Below are 15,596 nucleotides of genomic sequence, written 5' to 3' on the forward strand. Positions count from 1 at the left end.
CTGTGGGAGGGCCAGTACTGAGGGAGCGCTGCACTGTCGGAGGTTCAGTACTGAGGGAGCGCCGCACTGTCGGAGGGTCAGTACTGAGGGAGCGCCGCACTGTCGGAGGGGTAGTACTGAGAGAACGCCGCACTGCCGGGGGGCCAGAACTGAGGGAGCGCGGCATTGTGGCGGGGCAGTACTGAGAGAGCGCTGCACTGTCGGAGGGGCTGTACTGAGGGAGTGCTGCACTGTCGGAGGGTCAGTCCTGAGGGAGCGCTGCACTGTCGGAGGTTCAGTACTGAGGGAGCGCCGCACTGTCGGAGGGGCAGTACTGAGAGAACGCCGCACTGTCGGAGGGGCAGAACTGAGGGAGCGCGGCATTGTGGCGGGGCAGTACTGAGAGAGCACTGCACTGTCGGAGGGGCAGTACTGAGGGAGCGCTGCACTTTCGGAAGGTCAGTCCTGAGGGAGCGCTGCATTGTCAAATGGGCAGTACGGAGGGAGCGCTGCACTGTCGGAGGGGCAGTACTGAGAGAAGGCTGCATTGTCGGAGGGGCAGTACTGAGGGAGCGCTGCACTGTTGGAGGGGCAGTACTGAGGGAGCGCTGTACTGTTGGAGGTGCAGTACTGAGGGAGTGTTGCACTATCGGAGGGGCTGTGCTGAGGGAGCGCACCACTGTCGGAGTGTCACTACTGAGAGAACGCCGCATTGTCGGAGCGACAGTACTGAGGGAGTGCGGCACTGTTGGAGGGGCTGTACAGAGGGCACACCACACTGTCGGAGGGTCAGTACTGAGAGAATGCCGCATTGTCGGAGGGGCAGTACTAAGGGAGCGCTGCACTGTCGGAGGGGCTGTACTGAGAATGCCGCATTGTCGGAGGGGCAGTACTGAGGGAGTGCTGCACTGTCGGAGGGGCTGTACTGAGAATGCCGCATTGTCGGAGGGGCAGTACTGAGGGACTGCTGCACTGTTGGAGGGGCAGTACTGAGGGAGCGCTGCACTGTCAGAGGGGCAGTACTGAGGGAGTGCTGCACTGTGGAGGGGCAGTACTGAGGGAGGACTGCAATTTCGGAGGGGCAGTACTGAGGGAGCGCTGCATGTCAGAGGGTCAGTACTGAGGGAGCGCTACAATGTGGGAGGGGCAGTACAGAGGGAGCACTGCACTGTCGGAGGTTCAGTACTGAGGGAGCGCCGCACTGTCGGAGGGCAAGTACTGAGAGAACGTCGCACTGTCGGAGGGGCAGAACTGAGGGAGCGCGGCATTGTGGCGGGGCAGTACTGAGAGAGCGCTGCACTGTCGGAGGGGCAGTACTGAGGGAGCGCTGCATGTCAGAGGGTCAGTACTGAGGGAGCGCTACACTGTGGGAGGGCCAGTACTGAGGGAGCGCTGCACTGTCGGAGGTTCAGTACTGAGGGAGCGCCGCACTGTCGGAGGGTCAGTACTGAGGGAGCGCCGCACTGTCGGAGGGGTAGTACTGAGAGAACGCCGCACTGCCGGGGGGCCAGAACTGAGGGAGCGCGGCATTGTGGCGGGGCAGTACTGAGAGAGCGCTGCACTGTCGGAGGGGCTGTACTGAGGGAGTGCTGCACTGTCGGAGGGTCAGTCCTGAGGGAGCGCTGCACTGTCGGAGGTTCAGTACTGAGGGAGCGCCGCACTGTCGGAGGGGCAGTACTGAGAGAACGCCGCACTGTCGGAGGGGCAGAACTGAGGGAGCGCGGCATTGTGGCGGGGCAGTACTGAGAGAGCACTGCACTGTCGGAGGGGCAGTACTGAGGGAGCGCTGCACTTTCGGAAGGTCAGTCCTGAGGGAGCGCTGCATTGTCAAATGGGCAGTACGGAGGGAGCGCTGCACTGTCGGAGGGGCAGTACTGAGAGAAGGCTGCATTGTCGGAGGGGCAGTACTGAGGGAGCGCTGCACTGTTGGAGGGGCAGTACTGAGGGAGCGCTGTACTGTTGGAGGGGCAGTACTGAGGGAGTGTTGCACTATCGGAGGGGCTGTGCTGAGGGAGCGCACCACTGTCGGAGTGTCACTACTGAGAGAACGCCGCATTGTCGGAGCGACAGTACTGAGGGAGTGCGGCACTGTTGGAGGGGCTGTACAGAGGGCACACCACACTGTCGGAGGGTCAGTACTGAGATAATGCCGCATTGTCGGAGGGGCAGTACTAAGGGAGCGCTGCACTGTCGGAGGGGCTGTACTGAGAATGCCGCATTGTCGGAGGGGCAGTACTGAGGGAGTGCTGCACTGTTGGAGGGGCAGTACTGAGGGAGCGCTGCACTGTCAGAGGGGCAGTACTGAGGGAGTGCTGCACTGTGGAGGGGCAGTACTGAGGGAGCACTGCAATTTCAGAGGGTCAGTACTGAGGGAGCGCTACAATGTGGGAGGGGCAGTACAGAGGGAGCACTGCACTGTCGGAGGTTCAGTACTGAGGGAGCGCCGCACTGTCGGAGGGCAAGTACTGAGAGAACGTCGCACTGTCGGAGGGGCAGAACTGAGGGAGCGCGGCATTGTGGCGGGGCAGTACTGAGAGAGCGCTGCACTGTCGGAGGGGCAGTACTGAGGGAGCGCTGCATGTCAGAGGGTCAGTACTGAGGGAGCGCTACACTGTGGGAGGGCCAGTACTGAGGGAGCGCTGCACTGTCGGAGGTTCAGTACTGAGGGAGCGCCGCACTGTCGGAGGGTCAGTACTGAGGGAGCGCCGCACTGTCGGAGGGGTAGTACTGAGAGAACGCCGCACTGCCGGGGGGCCAGAACTGAGGGAGCGCGGCATTGTGGCGGGGCAGTACTGAGAGAGCGCTGCACTGTCGGAGGGGCTGTACTGAGGGAGTGCTGCACTGTCGGAGGGTCAGTCCTGAGGGAGCGCTGCACTGTCGGAGGTTCAGTACTGAGGGAGCGCCGCACTGTCGGAGGGGCAGTACTGAGAGAACGCCGCACTGTCGGAGGGGCAGAACTGAGGGAGCGCGGCATTGTGGCGGGGCAGTACTGAGAGAGCACTGCACTGTCGGAGGGGCAGTACTGAGGGAGCGCTGCACTTTCGGAAGGTCAGTCCTGAGGGAGCGCTGCATTGTCAAATGGGCAGTACGGAGGGAGCGCTGCACTGTCGGAGGGGCAGTACTGAGAGAAGGCTGCATTGTCGGAGGGGCAGTACTGAGGGAGCGCTGCACTGTTGGAGGGGCAGTACTGAGGGAGCGCTGTACTGTTGGAGGGGCAGTACTGAAACAGCGCCACACTGTGGGAGGGTCAGTACTGAAGGAGCGCTGCACTGTCGAATGGGCAGTCCAGAGGGAGCACTGCACTGTTGGAGGGGCAGTACTGAGGGAGCACTGCACTGTCGAGGGGCAGTACTGAGGGAGCGCTGCACTGTCGGAGGGTCAGTACTGAGGGAGCGCTACACTGGGAGAGGCAGTACTGAGGGAGCGCTTCACTGTCGGAGGGGCAGTACTGAAACAGCGCCGCACTGTGGGAGGTCAGTACTGAAGGAGCGCTGCACTGTCGAATGGGCAGTCCAGAGGTAGCGCTGCACTGTTGGAGGGGCAGTACTGAGGGAGCACTGCACTGTCAGAGGGGCAGTACTGAGGGAGCGCTGCACTGTCGGACGGTCAGTACTGAGGGAGCGCTACACTGGGAGGGGCAGTACTGAGGGAGCGCTGCACTGTCGGCGGGGCAGTATTGAGGGAGCGCTGTACTGTCGGAGGGACAGTACTGAGGGAGCGCTGCACTTTCGGAGGGTCAGTACTGATGGGAGCGCTGTTCCGTCTGAGACACAGTACTGATAGATCGCTGCACTGTTGGAGGGGCTGTACTGAGGGAGCGCTGCACTGTTGGATGGGCATTACTGAGGGATTGCAGCACTGTCGGAGGAACAGTACTGAGGGAGCGCCGCACTTTCGGAGGGGCAGTACTGAGGGAGGGCTGCACTGTTGGAGGGGCAGTACTGAGGGAGCATCGCACTGTCGGAGGGGTATTACTGAGGGAATGCCGCACTGTTGGAGGGACAGTACTGAGGGAGCGCCGCACTGTCAGATTGTCAGTACTGAGGGAGCATCGCACTTTCGGAGTGGCAGTACTGAGGGAGCGCAGCAGTGGCGGAGAGGCAGTACTGAGGGAGCGCCGCACTGTCGGAAGGACAGTACTGAGGGAGTGCTGCACTGTCAGAGGGGGCAGTACTGAGGGAGCGCCGCATTGTAGGAGGGGCAGTACTGAAGAAGCCCTGCACTGTTGGATGGGCAGTACTGAGGGAGCGCTGTACTGTTGGAGGTGTGTGGTAAACCACTGCTAACTCTGTACATGTCTGTGTGGTAAACCACTGTTAACTGTAAACATCTGACATGATTCTCTGACTATATAAGCTGTGTCTTTATGCATTTCTCCACTTCACCTGAAGAAGGAGCAGCGCTCCGAAAGCTTGTGATTTCAAATAAAGCTGTTGGACTATAACCTGGTGTTGTGTGACTTTTTACTGTTAACTCTGTTCAGGTCCGGGCATGTCTCCGCCCCTGGCTCCACCCCTAAGCCCGGGTATAAAGGTGACTCACCACCCTTCCCCCGGGAGCTCTTAGGATGGATTCACTAGCAGAGGCATGCTCCAGTTCTTAGTCAATAAAAGCCTACTTTGTATAAGTTCAACTCGTAGTCTTTGGTGTTGTTGATAGTGCATCAATTTTATTGACTAAATTTTCGACATGCAGCAAATCTTGAAGCCGGAACGTTTAGACCTGGATCCTCAAGCAGCAGATGCAGCCAATAACTTTGAACACTGGCTGAGCTGTTTCGAAGCCTTCCTGGAGGCCTCCAGCACTTCCGTCACTACAGATGACGCGAAACGGCTTGTCTTGAACTCACGGGTGAGCCACCGAGTCTACTCGATCATCCGAGACGCCACAACTTACGCGGCCGCCATCGCGACGCTAAAGGAACAATACGTGAGGCCTGTTAACGAGGTCTACGCCAGACACCTCCTGGCTACCCGAAAACAGCGCCCCGGGGAATCGGGCGCCGAATATTTACTGGCACTGAGAGTCCTCGGCTTGGCCTGTAATTGTAAAGCGGTGACGGCCAAGGAATGCACGGAAGACCTGATCCGAGATGCCTACGTAGCCGGCATCAGGTCCAACTATACTCGGCAGAGGCTGCTGGAACAGAGGGGGCTCGACCTGCAGAAGACGGTGGCCCTCGCTAACTCGTTAGACGTGGCCCTCCAGAACATGGACGCCTACCCCCCTGACCGGATGGCCACGTGGATGTCATGGGAGCAGCCATCTTGGGACCCGGTAAGGCCACAAGCCGCCAGCAGCCCAACTACAGCTGCAATGACCAGAGGCCAGAAATGCTACTTCTGCGGCCAGGCCAAGCACCCCAGACAGCAATGCCCAGCAAAGGACACGACCTGCTCCAAATGCGGCAAGAAAGGCCACTACGCGAGAGTGTGCAGGGCAAAATCGACCCCCAATTCCAGCAGCGCCACGTGTGAACCGTGCAGACCGCCATTTTGGACCCCACCAACCACGTGTGAGCCGTGCGGGCCGCCATTTTGGGAACCATCAGCCGCGGGGGAGCCGCCATCTTGGACACCATTTCGGGACCAGGCCCCCGGCGCGGGCGAATACTACAGCGACCCACCAACCTCGACGATGGCCTCCATCACCCTGGACCAATCTAGGCCCCATCAACTAGCCAGGTCCATGATGAACGTAAAGGTAAATGGCCATGCCACAAATTGCCTTTTCGACTGCGGAAGCACGGAGAGCTTCATCCACCCCGACACGGTGCGACGCTACTCCCTATCGGTTATGCCCACACGCCACCAGGTCTTTATGGCCTCAAAGTCCCATACGGCGGACGTCGGCGGCTACTGTGTAGCGACTCTGACAGTGAACGGCGTGGAGTACAGAGATTTTAAATTCCTCGTACTGCCACAGCTCTGCGCTCCCGTACTGCTAGGATTAGACTTCCAGTGCCATCTGGAGAGCGTCACGATGGCATATGGCGGGCCCCTGCCCCCACTTACAGTCTGCAGCCGGCAGAATTTAAACATGGCGCCGCGCAAAGTATGCAGCCTGTCCACCCTGAAGGTCAAACCCCCCCCGTTGTTCACTAACCTCGCCAAAGACTGCAAGCCAATTGCTACTAAAAGCAGGCGGTACAGTGCCGGGGATAGGAGCTTTATTAAATCAGAAGTACAAAGACTCCTGAGGGAAGGGATTATCGAGGGCAGCACCAGCCCATGGCGAGCCCAAGTGGTGGTAGTGAAGACCGGCGAAAAACAGCGCCTGGTTATTGAATACAGCCAGACGATCAATCGATACACGCAATTAGACGCATACCCACTTCCCCGCATATCTGACATGGTCAACCAGATAGCACAATACCGGGTATTCTCGACGATTGATCTGAAGTCGGCATACCACCAGCTCCCCATCAGGCCTGAGGACCGCCAGTACACAGCCTTCGAGGCTGATGGTCGCCTCTACCACTTCCTCCGAGTCCCCTTCGGCGTCACCAACGGGGCCTCGGTCTTCCAAAGGGAGATGGACCGAATGGTTGACCAGAACGCGCTGCAGGCCACCTTCCCCTATCTAGACAACGTCACCATCTGCGGCCATGACCGGCATGACCACGACGCCAACCTAGAAAAATTCCTCCGTACGGCTCAATGGCTGAATCTGACATACAACAGAGAAAAATGTATGTTCCGCACCACGTGCCTCGCTATTCTTGGCTGCGTGGTGGAAAACAGAGTCATCGGCCCCGACCCCGACCGAATGCGCCCCCTCCTGGAACTACCCCTCCCCCACTGCCTAAAAGCCCTGAAGAGATGCCTAGGGTTCTTCTCTTACTACGCCCAGTGGGTGCCCAACTATGCGGACAAAGCCCGGCCCCTCATCAAGTCAACCTCCTTCCCCCTGACGGCAGAGGCCCGTGCGGCCTTCACCCTCATAAAAGAGGACATTGCGAAGGCCACAATGCACGCAGTGGATGAGTCCATTCCTTTCCAAGTGGAGAGTGATGCATCCGACTTCGCCCTAGCCGCAACCCTTAACCAGGTGGGGAGACCCGTGGCCTTCTTTTCACGGACCCTCCAGGGCCCCAAAATTCGACACTCCTCAGTCGAGAAGGAGGCCCGGGCGATAGGGGAGGCTGTACGGCACTGGAGGCATTACCTGGCCGGTAAACGTTTCACCCTGCTCACTGACCAACGGTCAGTAGCATTTATGTTTAACAACAGACAAAGGGGGAAAATCAAAAATGATAAGATATTGCGGTGGAGGATCGAGTTATCCACCTACAACTACGATATCTTATACCGGCTCGGGAAACTTAATGAGCCCCCAGATGCCCTATCCCGTGGGACATGTGCCAATGCACAAGTCGATAGGCTACGGACCCTCCACAATGATCTCTGCCACCCGGGGGTCACCAGGTTCTTCCATTTTATTAAAGCTCGCAACCTGCCTTACTCCATCGAGGAGGTCAGGACCATGACCAGGAACTGCCAGGTCTGCGCCGAATGCAAACCGCATTTTTATAGGCCAGACAGGGCACACCTGATTAAAGCCACCCACCCCTTCGAACGTCTCAGCGCCGATTTCAAGGGGCCCCTTCCCTCCTCTGACCGCAACACGTACTTCCTCAATATTATTGACGAGTACTCCCGTTTCCCCTTCGCCATCCCCTGCCCGGACATGACCAGCGCCACAGTCATCAGGTGCCTCAATGACCTGTTCGCCATATTTGGCTTCCCCAATTACATCCACAGCGACAGGGGCTCATCGTTCATGAGCGACGAGCTGCGCCAGTACCTGCTCGAGAAGGGCATAGCCACGAGCAGGACTACCAGCTACAACCCCCGGGGTAACGGACAGGTAAAGAGGGAGAACGCAACGGTGTGGAAGACCGGCATTCTCGCCCTAAAATCCCAGGGCCTCCCAATCTCCCGCTGGCAAGATGTCCTCCCCGATGCGCTCCAATCCATACAATCACTGCTCTGTACTGCCACAAACGCCACCCCTCACGAGAAGATGTTCGTCTTCCCCAGGAAATCCACCTCGGGGACATCACTACCACCATGGCTGACGTCTCCGGGACCCGTCCTGCTCAGGAAACACGTGAGGAGCCATAAGATGGACCCCCTGGTCGAAAAGGTTCACCTCCTCCACGCCAACCCACAATATGCCTACGTGCCATATCCTGATGGGCGGGAGGACACAGTCTCAATTCGAGACCTCGCACCCTCAGGTACCACCCGAAACACCATCGATCACCATCCACTACCTCCACCCACCACCACTACCCACGACGCACCACCGGGGTGTCTACCACGAACTGACGACATGCCGGTGCCATCCCTACCCCGAGAGGACGACACGCCAGTGCTCCGTCCCACGCGAGAAGCGGCCGCGGGCAAAGAACCGCCGCAACCGGCACCACGAAGATCATTACGGCAGACAAGACCCCCGGAGAGACTTTCGTATATGAACTTTTGAAACACTTCACCCCGCCGGACTCTTTTTTTAAACGAGGGGTGAATGTGGTAAACCACTGCTAACTCTGTACATGTCTGTGTGGTAAACCACTGTTAACTCTGTACAGGTCCGGGCATGTCTCCGCCCCTGGCTCTACCCCTAAGCCTGGGTATAAAGGTGACTCACCACCCTTCCCCCGGGAGCTCTTAGGATGGATCCACTAGCAGAGGCATGCTTCAGTTCTTAGTCAATAAAAGCCTACTTCGTATAAGTTCAACTCGTAGTCTTTGGTGTTGTTGATAGTGCATCAAGGGGCAGTACGGAAGTATCGCTGCACTGTCGGAGGGGCAATACTGAGAGAGTGCCGCATTGTGGGAGGAGCAGTACAGAGGGAACGTTGCATTGTGGGAAGGGCAGTGCTGAGGGAGGGCTGCACTGTCGGAGGGTCAGTACTGAGAGAACGCCGCATTGTCAGAGGGAGAGTACTGAGGGAGTGCTGCACTGTTGGAGGGGCTGTCCACAGGGAGCGCCGCACTATCGGAGGGTCAGTACTGAGAGATTGCCACATTTTCGGAGGGGCAGTACTGAGAGAGCGCTACACTGTCCGAGGGGCAGTACTGAGAGAGCGCTGCACTGTCGGAGGGGCAGTACTGAAGGAGCGCCGCACTGTGGGAGGGTCAGTACTGAAGGAGCGCTGCACTGTCGGAGGGGCAGTACAGAGGGAGCGCTGCACTGTCGGAGGGGCAGTGTTGAGGGAGCGCTGCACTGTCGAGTGTCAGTACTGAGGGAGCGCCGCATTGTAGGAGGGACAGTACTGATGAAGCCCTGCACTTTCGGAGGGGCAGTATGGAGGGGAGCTGCACTGTCGGAGGGGCAGTACTGAGGGATCGCCGCACTTTCGGCGGGGCAGTACTGAGGGAGCGCTGCACTGTCGGGGGGGCAGAATGGAGGGAGCGCTGCACTGTCAGAGGGGCAGTACTGAGAGAGTGTTGCACTGTCAGAGGGGCTGCACTGAGGGAGCGCACCACTGTCGGAGTGTCACTACTGAGAGAACGCCGCATTGTTGGAGGGGCTGTACAGAGGGCACACCGCACTGTCGGAGTGTCACTACTGAGAGAACGCCGCATTGTTGGAGGGGCTGTACAGAGGGCACACCGCACTGTCGGAGGGTCAGTACTGAGAGAATGCCGCATTGTCAGAGGGGCAGTATTAAGGGAGTGCTGCACTGTCGGAGGGGCAGTAGTAAGAATGCCGCATTGTTGGTGGGGCAGTACTGAGGGAGCGCTGCACTGTCGGAGGGGCAGTTCTGAGGGAGTGCTGCACTGTGGGGGGGCAGTACTGAGGGAGCGCTGCACTGTTGGAGGGGCAGTACTGAGGGAGCGCTGTACTGTTGGAGGGGCAGTACTGAAACAGCGCCACACTGTGGGAGGGTCAGTACTGAAGGAGCGCTGCACTGTCGAAAGGGCAGTGCTGAGGGAGCGCTGCACTGTCAGAGGATCAATACTGAGGGAGCGCTGCACTGTCGGAGGGTCAGTACTGAGGGAGCACCACATTGTGGGAGAGGCAGTACTGAGGGAGCGCTGCACTGTCGGAGGGTCAGTACTGAGGGAGCACCACATTGTGGGAGAGGCAGTAGTGAGGGAGCGCCGCACTGTCGGAGGGGCAGTACTGAGGGAGCGCTGCACTGTCGGCGGGGCAGTACTGAGGGAGCGCTGCATTGTCGGAGGGGCAGTACTGAGGGAGGGCTGCACTTTTGGAGGGGCAGTACTGAGGGAGCGCCGCACTGTCGGAGGGGTATTACTGAGGGAATTCTGCACTGTCGGTGGGACAGTACTAAGTGAGCACCGCACTGTCAGAGGGTCAGTACTGAGGGAGCGTTGCACTGTCGGAGGGGCAGTACTGAGGGAGCGCAGCAGTGTCGGAGTGGCAGTACTGAGGGCGCACCGCACTGTCGGAAGGACAATACTGATGGAGCGCTGCACTGTCAGAGGGGGCAGTACTGAGGGAGCGCCGCATTGTAGGAGGGACAGTACTGAGGAAGCCCTGCACTGTCGGAGGGGCAGTACTGAGGGAGCGCTGCACTGTCAGAGGGGCAGTACTGAGGGAGTGCTGCAATGCTGCAGGGTCAGTACTGAGAGAGCGCTGCATTGTCGGAAGGTCAGTACGAAGGGAGCGCTGCATGGTCAGCGGGCAGTACTGAGGGAGCACTGCACTGTCGAAGGGGCAGTACTGAGGGATCGCTCACTGTCGGAGGGGCACTCCTGAGGGATCGCCACACTGTCGGAGGGGCAGCACTGATGGAGCGCCGCACTGTTGGAGGGACAGTACTGAGGGAGCGCTGCACTGTCAGCGGGCAGTTCTGAGGGAGCACTGCACTGTTGAAGGGGCAGTACGGAGGGACCGCTGCACTGTCGGAGGGGCAGTGCTGAGGGAAAGACACACTGTCGGAGGGGCAGTACTGAGGGAGCGCTGCACTGTCAGCGGGCAGTACTGAGGGAGCACTGCACTGTCGAAGGGGCAGTACGGAGTGACCGCTGCACTGTCGGAGGGGCGGAACTGAGGACGCGCTGCACTGTCGGAGGAGCAGAATTGAGGGAGTGCTGCACTATCGGAGGGACAGTACGGAGGGAGCACAGCACTGTCGGAGGGTCAGTGCTGAGGGTGCGCCGTACTGTCGGAGGGGCAGTACTGAGAGAAAGCCGCATTGTCGGAGGGGCAGTACTGAGGGAGCGCCGCACTGTTGGAGGGGCTGTACAGAGGGAGCACCGCACTGTCGGCGGGTCAGTACTGAGAGAATGCCGCATTGTCAGAGGGGCAGTACTGAGTGAGCGCTGCACTGTCGGAGGGGCAGTACTGAGGGAGCGCTGCACTGTCGGAGGGGCAGTACTGAGTGAGGGCTGCACTGTCGGAGGTACAGTACTGAGGGAGCGCCGCACTGTGGGAGGGTCAGTACTGAGGGAGCGTCGCACTGTCGGAGGGGCAGTATTGAGGGAGCGCAGTATTGTGGGAGGGGCAGTACAGAGGAAGCGCTGCACTGTCGGAGGGGCAGTACTGAGGGAGCGCCGCATTGTAGGAGGGACAGTACTGAGGAAGCCCTGCACTGTTGGAGGGGCAGTACGGAGGGAGCGCTGCACTGTCGGAGGGGCAGTACTGAGGGATCGCCGCACTGTCAGAAGGGCAGTACTGAGGGAGCGCTGCACTGTCGGAGGGGCAGAACTGAGGGAGCGCTGCACTGTCGGAGGGGCAGAACTGAGGGAGTGTTGAACTGTCGGAGAGGCTGTACTGAGGGAGCGCACCACTGTCGGAGGGTCAGTACTGAGAGAACGCCGCATTGTCGGAGGGACAGTACTGAGGGAGTGCTGCACTGTTGGAGGGGCTGTACAGAGGGCACACCGCACTGTCGGAGGGTCAGTACTGAGAGAATGCCACATTGTCGGAGGGGCAGTACTAAGGGAGCGCTGCACTGTCGGAGGGGCAGGACTGAGAATGCCGCATTGTTGGAGGGGCTGTACTGAGGGAGTGCTGCACTGTTGGAGGGGCAGTACTGAGGGAGCGCTGCACTGTCAGAGGGGCAGTACTGAAGGAGCGCTGCTCTGTCGGATGGGCAGTACAAAGGGAGCGCTGCACTGTCGGATGGGCAGTACAGAGGGAGCGCTGCACTGTCGGAGGGGCAGTACTGAGGGAGTGCTGCACTGTGGGGGGCAGTACTGAGGGAGCACTGCAATATCGGAGGGGCAGTACTGAGGGAGCGCTGCATGTCAGAGGGTCAGTACTGAGGGAGCGCTAAACTGTGGGAGGGGCAGTACTGAGGGAGTGCTGCACTGTTGGCAGGGCAGTATTGAGGAAGGCCTGCACTGTCGGAGGGGCAGTACTGAGGGAGCGCTGCACTGTTGGAGGGGCAGTACTGAGGGAGCGCTGCACTGTCGGAGCGGCAGTACTGAGGGAGTGTTGCACTGTTGGAGGGGCAGTGCGGAGGTATCACTGCACTGTTGGAGGGGCAATATTGCGGGAGTGCTGCACTGTCGGAGGGTCAGTACTGAGGGAGCACCACATTGTGGGAGGGGCAGTACTGAGAGAACGCCGCACTGTCGGAGGTGCAGAACTGAGGGAGCGCGGCATTGTTGGGGGGCAGTACTGAGAGAGTGGTGCACTGTCGGAGCGGCAGTACTGAGGGAGTGCTGCACTGTCGGAGGGTCAGTACTGAGGGAGCGCTGCACTGTCAGAGGGGCAGTACTGAGGGAATGCTGTACTGTCTCAGGGGCAGTATTGAGTGTTGCGCTGTCCGAAGGCTAGTACTGAGGGAGCGCTGAAATGTTGGAGGGTCAGCATTGAGGGAGCGCTGCAATGTCGGAAGGTCAGTAGTGAGGGAGCGCTGCATTGTCATCGGGCAGTACTGAGGGAGCACTGCAGTGTCAAAGGGGCAGTACGGAGGGAGCGCTGCACTGTCGGAGGTGCAGTAGTGTGAGAGCGCTGCACTGTCGGAGGGGCAGTATTGAGAGAATGCCGCATTGTCGGAGAGGCAGAACTGAGGGAGCGCTGCTTTTTCGGAGGGGCAGTACTGAGGGAGCACTACACTGGGAGGGGCTGTACTGAGGGAGCACTGCACTGTCGGTGAGGCAGTACTGAAACAGCGCCGCACTGTGGGAGGGTCAGTAGTAAAGGAGCGCTGCACTGTCGGATGGGCAGTCCAGAGGGAGCGCAGCACTGTTGGAGGGGCAGTACTGAGGGAGCACTGCACTGTCGGAGGGGCAGTACGGAGGGAGCGCTGCACTGTCGGAGGGGCAGTACTGAGGGAAAGACACACTGTCGGAGGGGCAGTACTGAGGTAGCGCTGCACTGTCGGAGGGGCAGTACTGAGGGAGGGCTGCACTGTCGGAGGTACAGTACTGAGGGAGCACCGCACTGTGGGAGGGGCAGTACTGAGGGAGCGCTGCAATGTGGGGGGGTGCAGTACTGAGGGAGCGCTACACTGGGAGCGGCAGTACTGAGGAAGCGCTGCACTGTTGGAGGGGCAGTACTGAGGGAGTGCTGCAATGTGGGGGGGGCAGTACTGAGGGAGCGCTGCACTGTCAGCGGGCAGTACTGAGGGAGCACTGCACTGTTGAAGGGGCAGTACGGAGTGAGCGCTACACTGTCGCAGGGGCGGAACTGAGGACGCGCTGCACTGTCGGAGGAGCAGAATTGAGGGAGTGCTGCACTGTTGGAGGGACAGTATGGAGGGAGCACAGCACTGTCGGAGGGTCAGTGCTGAGGGTGCGCCGTACTGTCGGAGGGGCAGTACTGAGAGAACGCCGCATTGTCGGAGGGGCAGTACTGAGGGAGCGCCGCACTGTTGGAGGGGCTGTACAGAGGGAGCACCGCACTTTCGGAGGGTCAGTACTGAGAGAATGCCGCATTGTCGGAGAGGCAGTACTGAGTGAGCGCTGCACTGTCGGAGGGGCAGTACTGAGGGAGCGCTGCACTGTCAGAGGGGCAGTACTGAGGGAGGGCGGCACTGTCGGAGGTACAGTACTGAGGGAGCGCCGCACTGTGGGAGGGTCAGTACTGAGGGAGCGTCGCACTGTCGGAGGGGCAGTACTGAGGGAGCATTGTATTGTGGGAGGGGCAGTACAGAGGGAGCACTGCACTGTCGGAGGGGCAGTGTTGAGGGAGCACTGCACTTTCGAGGGTCAGTACTGAAGGAGCGCCGCATTGTAGGAGGGAAAGTACTGAGGAAGCCCTGCACTGTTGGAGCGGCAGTACAGAGGGAGCGCTGAACTGTCGGAGGGGCAGTACTGAGGGATCGCCGCACTGTCGGAAGGGCAGTACTGAGGGAGCACTGCACTGTCGGAGGGGCAGAACTGAGGGAGCGCTGCACTGTTGGAGGGGCAGTACTGAGGGAATGTTGAACTGTCGGAGGGGCTGTACTGAGGGAGCGCACCACTGTCAGAGGGTCAGTACTAAGAGAACGCCGCATTGTCGGAGGGACAGTACTGAGGGAGTGCTGCACTGTTGGAGGGGCTGTACAGAGGGCACACCGCACTGTCGGAGGGTCAGTACTGAGAGAATGCCGCATTGTCTGAGGGGCAGTACTAAGGGAGCGCTGCACTGTTGGAGGGGCAGAACTGAGAATGCCACATTGTCGGAGGGGCTGTACTGAGGGAGCGCCGCACTGTCGGATGGGCAGTACAGAGGGAGCGCTGCACTGTCGGAGGGGCAGTACTGAGTGAGTGCTGCACTGTGGGGGGGCAGAACTAAGGGAGCACTGCAATATCGGAGGGGCAGTACTGAGGGAGCACTGCATGTCAGAGGGTCAGTACTGAGGGAGCGCTAAACTGTGGGAGGGGCAGTACTGAGGGAGCGCTGCACTGTCGGCAGGGCAGTATTGAGGAAGCCCTGCACTTTCGGAGGGGCAGTACTGAGGGAGCGCTGCACTGTTGGAGGGGCCGTACTGAGGGAGCGCTGCACTGTCGGAGGGGCAGTACTGAGGGAGCGCTGCACTGTTGGAGGAGCAGTGCGGAAATATCGCTGCACTTTCGGAGGGGCAATACTGCGGGAGTGCTGCACTGTCGGAGGATCAGTACTGAGGGAGCACCACATTGTGGGAGGGGCAGTACTGAGGGAGCGCCGCACTGTCGGAGGGGCAGTACTGAGAGAACGCCGCACTGTCGGAGGGGCAGAACTGAGGGAGCGTGGCATTGTGGGTGGGCAGTATTGAGAGAGCGCTGCACTGTCGGAGGGGCAGAACTGAGGGAGCGCGGCATTGTGGGTGGGCAGTACTGAGAGAGCGCTGCACTGTCGGAGGGGCAGTACTGAGGGAGTGCTGCACTGTCGGAGGGTCAGTCCTGAGGGAGCGCTGCACTGTCAGAAGGTCAGTAGTGAGGGAGTGCTGCATTGTCATCGGGCAGTACTGAGGGAGCACTGCACTGTCAAAGGGGCTGTACTGAGGGAGCGCTGCACTCTCAGTGGGGCAGTACTGAAACAGCGCCGCACTGTAGGAGGGTCAGTACTGAAGGAGCGCTGCACTGTCGGATGGGCAGTCCAGAGGGAGCGCTGCACTGTTGGAGGGGCAGTACTGAGGGAGCACTGCACTGTCGGAGGGGCAGTACTGAGGGAGCGCTGCACTGCCGGAGGGTCAGTACTGAGGGAGCGCTACACTGGTAGGGGCA

This window comes from Somniosus microcephalus, unplaced genomic scaffold (genome assembly GCF_052327205.1).
Source record: "Somniosus microcephalus isolate GS21.2 unplaced genomic scaffold, FLI_Smic_1.0 scaffold449, whole genome shotgun sequence".
Classification (NCBI taxonomy): Eukaryota; Metazoa; Chordata; class Chondrichthyes; order Squaliformes; family Somniosidae; genus Somniosus; species Somniosus microcephalus.